Here is a 9822-nt window from a genome sequence, read left to right as displayed (position 1 = left end):
TAATCTCATAACAGAAAATTCCTAATTTTATAATAGAAATTTCATAATCTCATAACAGAAAAATTCATAATCTCATAACAGAAAATTTATAATCTCATAACAGAAAATTTATAATCTCATAATATAAAATTCATAATCTCATAAAATAAAATTCATAATTTCATAACTACACATTCATAAATCCATGCAATTATGAATGTGCAGGCATGGATTTATGAATGTGCAATTATGAAATTATGAATTTTCTTTTTATGAGATTATGTTGAAGAAGCTTGCGCGAAGAGGAAGTGAAACCGCAAAATGTGAAAATGAAGAAGAAAAAGTCACGCAGTTAATTAAGAAAAAAATAATAATAATAACGGTGCACTGTTACCGTTAGGACCGTGTTCACCATGAATGATGAACACAGTTCCATGGCATAACGATCCCTAGAGTATTTGATGGCACGTGGATAAGAACGTTCCGTGGATGAGATTGTAGAACATGTCAGATTTCGGTTTGTATTTTATTTTGTAAACTCTTTTCACTTATAAATTTAATAGTAAAACTTAATGCTTAGTTCTATCATGCATAAACAAATTGTTTCTCCTCGAGAATTAACTGTTTCACTGATTAAGTTATTGTATGCATTTTACTTTATTATTATTATTTTTTTAAGAATCTTTCTCAACTCTGAGGATCCATATGAATATTTAGTTAAACTCAACACTAAATTTTTGGCATACCAAAGTAATTGTTGCCTTTTAACATGAGATCAAGCTTAAAACAAAATTCTTGAGTATTATATTTATCATACCAATATTGTTGCGAATCTTCTACATCTCAATAAAGGCCTCATTTAAATTTTCATTGATGGAGATTTTACTACTTGATTTTTGTTGATGGAGATATTACTACTTAAATCTTGAAGTTTATTGGGCGGTATGTAATCTGGATGCTGTTCAAGCACATTAAACATTATGTCATCTTGCGAATTATTTCGAATATAATGATGTAGTGTAAATTTGGCCATAATAACATCAATTTGGGTCTAAACACTAAACTGTGTCATTTTAGCAAATATCTTCCATCTCTTCTTCAATACTCCAAACGACCTCTCAATACAACTTCGAAGAGAAGAATGTGCACGATTGAAGCGCGCGCACACACACACACACACACACACACACACACACACACACACACACACACACACACACACACACACACACACACACACACACACACACACACACATATATATATATATATATATATATATATATATATATATATATATATATATATATATATATATATATATATATGACAGTACTAATTCCCCTCGGTATACGGGTGTATGTATTAGATGTATGTATATGGATATATGAGTGTATGAACAATAAGGAACAACACAAGAAATAGCTCAATACTCTCTTTTATTAAATGTTGTTCTTTTTTTGTCTTTGTATATGAAGAGAGAAGGAAGAGAGAAATAGTGTAGAGAGAAGGAGCTCCAAAAAAGGATCCCTAAGCCAAAGGGCTAAGGGCCCTTTTATAGGGTCAACCGAGGTGGCGGGTTTGACCCATCTCGGGTTTAACCCGTCACCTTTGACCCCGACCCGCAGGCCAAGACCCGAACCGTGAGACCCCGACCCGACTGTAAGCGATGGCACGGACCCGGGGTATATAACTTATCATGAAGCCCCCACAGCCCGTGCTCTGACGACGAGTTACCGAGGAAAGGTTCGGGTTGAAAAAACAGGTTACACGGTTCGTGACATGTGTTGTTTGCCTCATTAAAAACCTTAAGCTAACAAAAAACCGAAGGGGAAAAAACTTTAGCCAAGGGAAAAGAGTACAACGCTAAACACAGTTTAATGGACCAAAAAGGGAGCGCCCGACCCAGCGGTCGGACTTGCAACGCAACTTGCGAAAGGTTGAACTCAACCGGTTCAACAACTGGACTGTTGAACGTGAGCGGGTGGTCGATTCGATTGCGATCTGGAAATCTAACTAACCAACTTCGGGGTTGGATTTGCTTACGACCGAGAGATTGGGTTTACTCGGGCGAAACGTTACTTGGGCGAATGAACGCGATTCGACCGACGAACGTGCTACTCGGGCATCCCGAACGCGATTCGACCAATCCACTCAGGAAAACTAAGAAGCGAATGAGCTACTCGGGCCGGTGTAGCCCCCACTCCCGTAGGTGCGAGAATTGTCAACACAAGGGAGTGGATACGATGGGTTGCCGATCGGGAAACGACATCGCGATCGGGAAATAACTTAACCGGGTATGTGATGCGACGATCGGGAACGGCACCCCTAATAAATGCTACATTCACATCGCTGAAAAGCGGTAAAACATCGCACAAAGATGGTAAACGCATCGCTAAAAGCAGTATCTCCCAAAGGAGGTAAACACATCGCTAAGAAGCGGCATCGCCCAGAGGAGGTGAATACATCGCTAAAGAGCGGCATCGCTAAGAAGCGGTATATACATCGCTGAAAAAGCCGAAACAAAATCGCTAAAACGCGGCATCGCTAAGAAGCGGAATATACATCGCTGAAAAAGCGGCATCACTAAGAAGTGGAATATACATCGCTAAGAAGCGGCATCGCTAAGAAAGCGGTAACAACATCGTTAAAACACGACATCGCTTAAGAAGCAGAATATACATCGCTAAGAAGCGGCATCACTAAGAAGTGGAATATACATCGCTAAGAAGCGGCATCGCTAAAAAAAGCGGTATCAACCGGTATAACCAGACTCATAGCTCCAGTGGTGGCAATGCCGACCTAACCGGTCGCAGAGTGCCAGTGGTGGCGAGGCCAACCTAACTGGTCTTAGAAACGCCGGAGGTAGCAGTGCCGACCTGCTCGGGCTGGAAAAGCGCGTAGCTTACTTTCACTTCTCGTCGAAGGTGGCAGTGCCGACCTACTCGGACTGGAAAAGTGCGTAGTAGGCCAACCGGGCGCATGGCCTCAGGCGACCCACATACCAGAATTTGAGCGACTTTGTAGTCGTTGGGTTTTTACCCCTATCGGTCGGTGCCGAATGGGGGGCATTTACCCTTTATCGGCTTTAACCGAAAAGTAAACGTTGGGTTTTTACCCCTATCGGTCGATGCCGAATGGGGGGCATTTACCCTTATCAGCTTTAACCAAAAAGCAGGTCCCGGTGCTATCGGGCAAGTTTTTACTTCTCGTCGGAGGTGGTAGTACCGATCTACTCGGACTAAAGAAGTGCGTCGGCCGACCGGGCGCATGGCCTCGGGCGACCTACATACCAGTAAACTGACCGGGCGCATTGCCTCAGGCGATCCACATACCCTGTGGCAGTGGCCACTCCTTAATCGACCGCGCTACCCTGTCCAGCCCCCCACTGTCGGAAGCACTTAAGTATAAGGGCGTGTGGCAGTGGAATTAGCGGCCGTCATGCATTAAGAAGCAGCAAGCGGAAATAGGAAACTAAAAGGCAAAATGGTGTAATGGTTGGGAAGTTGGTCTAATAGCGTGATTAGCTGGGTTTGATTCCTTCCTTCTTCCCAGCTCTTTTCCAGAATCTCTTCATAATTTTTTGCTTGATGGCAAAAACGTAGCTTGTTGTCACTTCCCCACAGATGGCGCCAAAATGATAGTACTAATTTCCCCCGGTATACGGGTGTATGTATGTGGGTATATGAGTGTATGAACAATAAGGAACAACACAAGAAATAGCTCAAAACTCTCTTTTATTAAATGTTGTTCTTTCTTTGTCTTTGTATATGAAGAGAAAAGGAAGAGAGAAATAGTGTAGAGAGAAGGAGCCCCAAAAAAGGATCCCTAAGCCAAAGGGCTAAAGGCCCTTTTATAGGGTCAACCGAGGTGGCGGGTTTGACCCATCTCGGGTTTGACCCGTCACCTTTGACCCCGACCCTCAAGCCAAGACCCGAACTACGAGACCCCGACCCGACTGTAAGCGATGGCACGGACCCGGGGTATATAACTTATCAATATATAAAGTATAGAGATTTATAGAATCTTATAAAATATTATAAAACTCATATAATTGTATAGAATTTTAAGAAAGATTTTAGAGATATAATCATAATAATACAATCAAGTAGATCTCCACCATCGGTTAACGAGGTGGAATAAGTATAAATAACCTCATGGGCTCATTCTGTAACAATCAAGTGGTCTCAATTGTTCGAATTAAAATGAAAGAGGATGCTTTGGGGTGAAGGAGTCGCCCAGATGAATAAAAAAAAATATAGGGGAAAGAGAAAAACCTAAAAAAAAAAATTATTTGGGAGGGTAAATGATGTAATTTATTTAATGAAATTTGTGGAGTACTATATCTATATCAGTATATAATATCTGTTAGTCCCAAAAGAGGTAAGGTGAAAGTCTAGAGGGGAGGGGGGGGGGTGAATATACTTTCAAACTTTTTCGCACAACACAACAATTGCTAAGCCAGAGATAAACCAAAACTCTTAACTAGATTGTTAGAGTATGGTGCACAGTGGAAATAAATAAAGATAAAGTGTGTGTGAGATTGTGTGAGTATATATCTCGTGTAGAGCAAGTAAAGAGCAGTATGTAAAGAAAGCAGTAAAGAACACAAGACAATTATAGTGGTCCGGATGTGGTGTAATCCTCCTACTCCACTTGCTCTTATCTCTAAGAGCAATTCACTATATCAACCACTTCTTGGTTCCAAGATACAATGAATTCCGTGATCTAGTGCTTTGATCACCAAGCCCACACTAATCACGCCCAGCGGCACCACACTGCTGCTTCGGGTTTCACGTCGCCGCGCTACTATCCCAGGATTTCACGACTCCGCGTTACTTTCCCCCCGTCTTCCACACTCCGGTAGAAACGTATCCCGTGATCTAGTGCTTTGATCACAAAGCCCACACTAATCAAGCCCAGTGCCTCCGACACTGCTGCTTCGGATCTCATAGTTCCGTGTGACAATCCAGGATTTCACAGCTCCGTGCTACTTTCCTCCCTTCTCTTGTTTTGCTCCAAAACAAGTGTTGTCTTGCTTCCAACTTCTGAGACTCTGTAGTTGATCTTCAATGATGCGTAGGTCTCTTTGATGAAGATGTAACACTCTTTGAAAGATTTCTCTTGAATGCTCTGAGTGTTTTCTCTCTTTGAATATATCAAGTAAAGCACTTGATATTTATGCTCTGTTTAGCTCTGTTTAAGAACTCTCTGAATATTTTTCTTTGAAGCTCTCTGAGTTCTTTTTCTTTTCTCACTTCTCACTTGAAGATTTTTGGTATGCTCTGTACCAAATGAGATTTTTGCTATTTGCTCTTTTTATGCTCTTTGTTCGTGTTCTCTGCTTTGTGCTCTTCGTGATCTTCAAGTCTTCATATCTTCATCATTTTATAGCTGGTAATGAGAATCTGTCCGTTGGAAAGAAACGATCTCATTTTTGAATTCTTGTATCTTTTGTCAGAGATCTTATCTTATCTTCTGGCAAAGTGTCAGAAAAGATAAGGTAGCCGTTGATAAAGCTTCATCTCCATGTAAATGAGTACCTAAACTTCATCTGATATTCCTCTGGTTTTCTCACGTTTCTTGGAAATATCTGGGTCTTAGTTTTGTGTAGAATGGCTTCTCTGATCAGCTCTGAAGTGGTCCTTGTATCTTTGGGATTTAAAAAATATTCTTCAATTTAATCCCATACTAATTAGACTAGTATTTTTCCTTGTGAGAATATTTTCACTGTAAGTTTTCTTCATCTTCTTCATTCTCACGTCTGGGTGTTCTCAGACTTCAAACTGACTTTGAACTTCCTCCCAATTTGAATTTCTCCTTTGTAATTGATACCCAATTTGAATTGCAATTGACTTGTAACTAGCACCCAATTTGAATTTCTCCATTGTAATTGGCACTTTGACTTCGAAATTGGCTCCCAGACTTCTCGCATCCCATACTACAACTTGAACTAGCTCCCAATTTCAATTCCTATGAAATCGGCTCCCAATTCCCTTTGAATTGACTCCCAATTCCCTTTGAATTGACTCCCAAGTGCCCAATGCCAAACTAGCGCCCAACTCCATTAGAGTTAAACTAGCGCCCAACTTGTAATTGACGCCCAACCAAACTAGCGCCCAACTCCATTAGAGTTAAACTAGCGCCCAACTTGTAATTGACGCCCAACCAATTTCAATTCCTATGAAATCGGCTCCCAATTCCCTTTGAATTGGCTCCCAAGTGCCCAACTTGTAATTGACGCCCAATGCCAAACTAGCGCCCAACTCCATTAGACTTAAATAATTTTTGTCTTCTCAAATTTTACCTTGTAAAATTGTTGATAGTGAGATTCAAACTTAAACCATTTCGCATAATAAATTAGGCATCATCCACTTCATCCGTACAACTTATTAGTTAAATCTCCAATCATATTTGATGAACTCCTTTCTTTCCATAGATGTTTGATCTCCAAGTCAAATTCATGCAATCTTCCAATCTTAATTTTCTTTCACGAAAATTCTTCTGGGATATCTTATTGAGTAGCATTGATGTGAAACTCATATTATTCATCTTCTTCCATTTGTCATTTTCTCAAGACAAATTCTTGATTTTAGGCTTTATATCTTCTTTTTCTATTTTCATGCATCTTCCTCTGTTTTTCTCTTTTGCAACTTAAATAATTTCCCGATCATGGTCTAAGACTCTACTAGACCTATAAAATAAAATTGGGGGTTCTACAAATACATATTTGGCATATCAAAACCATTACACTTTATTCCTAACAATATCAAAACTACCATATGACTTGGTTACAAGGAAAGAATCTATATGATGAAGGTAAGTAATAAGAAAGATTTCTGAGCCTCGGTCTGTCTACTTAATCAACCTTATCAATTTGGGTATTATCTTTATCTCCTACTCCTTGGGTATTGTCTGCAAATTCTTGGGTATTGTCTCCATCTTGGGTGGTGGTGGTAGGCATCTGTGTACTGTAGTAGTGGATGAGAGACATGACATCTTGAAAGAGGTTGTTGGAGAAGAGGCCCATTCTCGATACTCCTGAAGGCCGGGTTGGAAAATCGGAAAAACCGCTGGGTCATCAATACCATCGCCGCCGCCTGGGTGCGAAGCGAAATTTCCTACCAGTGGAGTGTGAGGGAAGGCGTCGGTGGAGTGCGAGGGAAGGCGTCAGAGGACCTATAGCCCCTAGAACAATGCATCAGCTTGACTGTAAAATCAAATTGTACCAAATTAAAAGCTAAACAATACACATTAACGCACTAGATATAACATTATAAAATTAAAATTACCTTTGATATGAGATCTGAATCATTCCAGCATTACACAATGCATCACCTTGATCTGGCTTTGCCAATGCACCAAAAGCGATTCCACTCAAGTCAAATCAAATTGGCACATCGTTGGACATTCATTTGTTATATAAATTTTCACAGGATTTCCTGAACATGCTAAATTTGAAATGCATTGTTCCTAAAGTTTACAATTAGTTCCTGTTGGAAATTTATATAGTAATGGAGATTAAAGTTTCAGATGTACTACCATGAAAAGCTTAAAATAATATTTGGAGTTGATGAGTTATAAATATTATTTTAGTTTGATAGAAATTTAATTGGAGAATGAGTTTGTTTGAAGAATTTGTCTATTCCCCAACATTGGGGATTATTCCCCAACATTGAAGATTATTACCCAATAGAGGGGAATTGTGTATTTCATTTGGAAAATGATTATACAACACGTAAGCTTCCAATTTCCAAACTTACATGCAAAAGTGTGCTAAAAATTATAATATATATATATATATATATATATATATATATATATATATATATATATATATATTTGCACAGTTATTTGCATGCGGTTCATAATCTTACAAAGGTTCATAATTACATATATATTCATGTTGAACATGATTTATGTAATTAATATTCTCATATGATAAATATATCATTTAAGATATATTTTAGGGAAGATAAGTTTTTTAAAACTGCAGAAAACTTCCATGTAACTTCTCTAACAGTCATATTTGCATTTATAAATATTTTGGAGAAACATCTGAAAAGGAGATGCAAAATTTTCTTGTTGCATATCTTGATATTTCACAGTTCTACAATTCTACAGGAAATTCTTAAACAAAGCAACTTAAGAATTTCATTCATCTTCTTGTATCCCATAAGATTAAATCTTGAACCATGTTGCTTTTATAGAGGAAGATTTAAAGCTTATAGGAAAGTGATTACACGCCTGAAGATATCAAATGATCCAGTTTTTGTTCCCTGTTGTTTTCTGTATCTTGTTGTATTTCAAATGTATTACAGAGTACAAACATTTTTTTCAAACAGTTCCCAAACAAAAAAACTATTTAATTAAATACACATAAATAAAGCAATACAAAGGATTTCTGCATATAAGTTTATAACAAGTTGCAATACTTCATATCATATTATATATCAGCATTTAAATATCATTTCTTATATAATTAAATCTCTATATATAATAAAGCATAATCAAGGTGAAAAATTTTCTCTCCATTTGGTGCATATGAGAGTTATGGAATATCAAGGGTTTAGGAACTTCATAATCATCATAAATAATTAAATAAAGATGAAAGAAAATCAAAGTGAATAATAATCAAAAAGAGTTTTGTGGAGTGGAGAGTAATTCACAAAATTAATTTGAGTAATAATTGTTGATCCATAATTGAAAATTAATATTGCAATACTTATGTTGTGTTTCTAAGAGCATCCCCGTTAAGAGATTGTTCACAGTTTTTTAAGAAAAAATGCCAACTTAAAAGAGAGAGAGGGAGGAGAGAAAAGTAGTAGGGTACTCCTGCAAAGACCCAAGTTTTTTCAGAGTTTGTGGGTCTCATCAAGAGAGAGAAGGAAGTTTGGGGGTAATTTTTTTTCCAGTTTTTTTTCCACATATTTTTCTCTCTCCTCTATCTTATTTGGCACCTAAAAACTTATCTATTAAGGATGCCCATATAAGCATTTAATATCTCCACATCAATTACAAATGACATTAGCAAAGTATGAATGCATTAATTGTGTTCACATTTACTGCAATAAATAAAACATTCTTACAAATTTCAATAACCACATGTTTCAATATTTACATGAACATCTACACATACTTCAACATTATAAATAAGTCATCATCCACAACCAATATAATACTACAATTATGTTTTGGTCATGGTTAGAATTAGAAAGATAATTGTGACTAAAATAGGGAGAAGAATATTTTTGGGAGCTTAGATCTCCTATAGAGCTTTATATTGTGTGATCTAGGGAAGATGAATACTTTTGGGAGTGAAAGAACTCAGGTTAGTTTTTCTGTTTCCACAACTATTAATTTTTTTGCTAATTTAGAGTATGTAAAAAATTTAATTGATAAATTTGTTAAATTAATAATAGTCTGTGCATCGCACTGAAAAATTACTAGTTATCATATAAAGACATAAAATAAAACAAAACTATTTTGTTATATTGACATAAAAAATACATATCTTATAGTTTATATACCTGATAACATTGTCCACGACCTTTGCCGCTTTGGTATAGATCAGAGCTTGATTTTCTGCCGCTATTAAGGAGTTGTATAGAGAATTGCTTACATTTCTATATCCACAAGCTCCAGAATCTACAAGATATAACTAAAAGAGAGTAAGATGTAATGTGCCTCACACAATGATACATTGATACTAAAGCAACATATATATTAATTGAATATAATAGTATACTTAGAATAAATAAATAATTTACCTTTTCTATGTAAGATGTAATTAAAAGAGAGTAAGATGTAATGTGCCTCACACAATGATTCATTGATACTAAA

The sequence above is a fragment of the Ipomoea nil genome, unplaced genomic scaffold, assembly GCF_001879475.1.
Source record: "Ipomoea nil cultivar Tokyo-kokei standard unplaced genomic scaffold, Asagao_1.1 scaffold0205, whole genome shotgun sequence".
Taxonomy (NCBI): Eukaryota; Viridiplantae; Streptophyta; class Magnoliopsida; order Solanales; family Convolvulaceae; genus Ipomoea; species Ipomoea nil.
The sequence above is the reverse complement of the archived record's forward strand: the minus strand, read 5'-3'. Positions refer to the sequence as shown.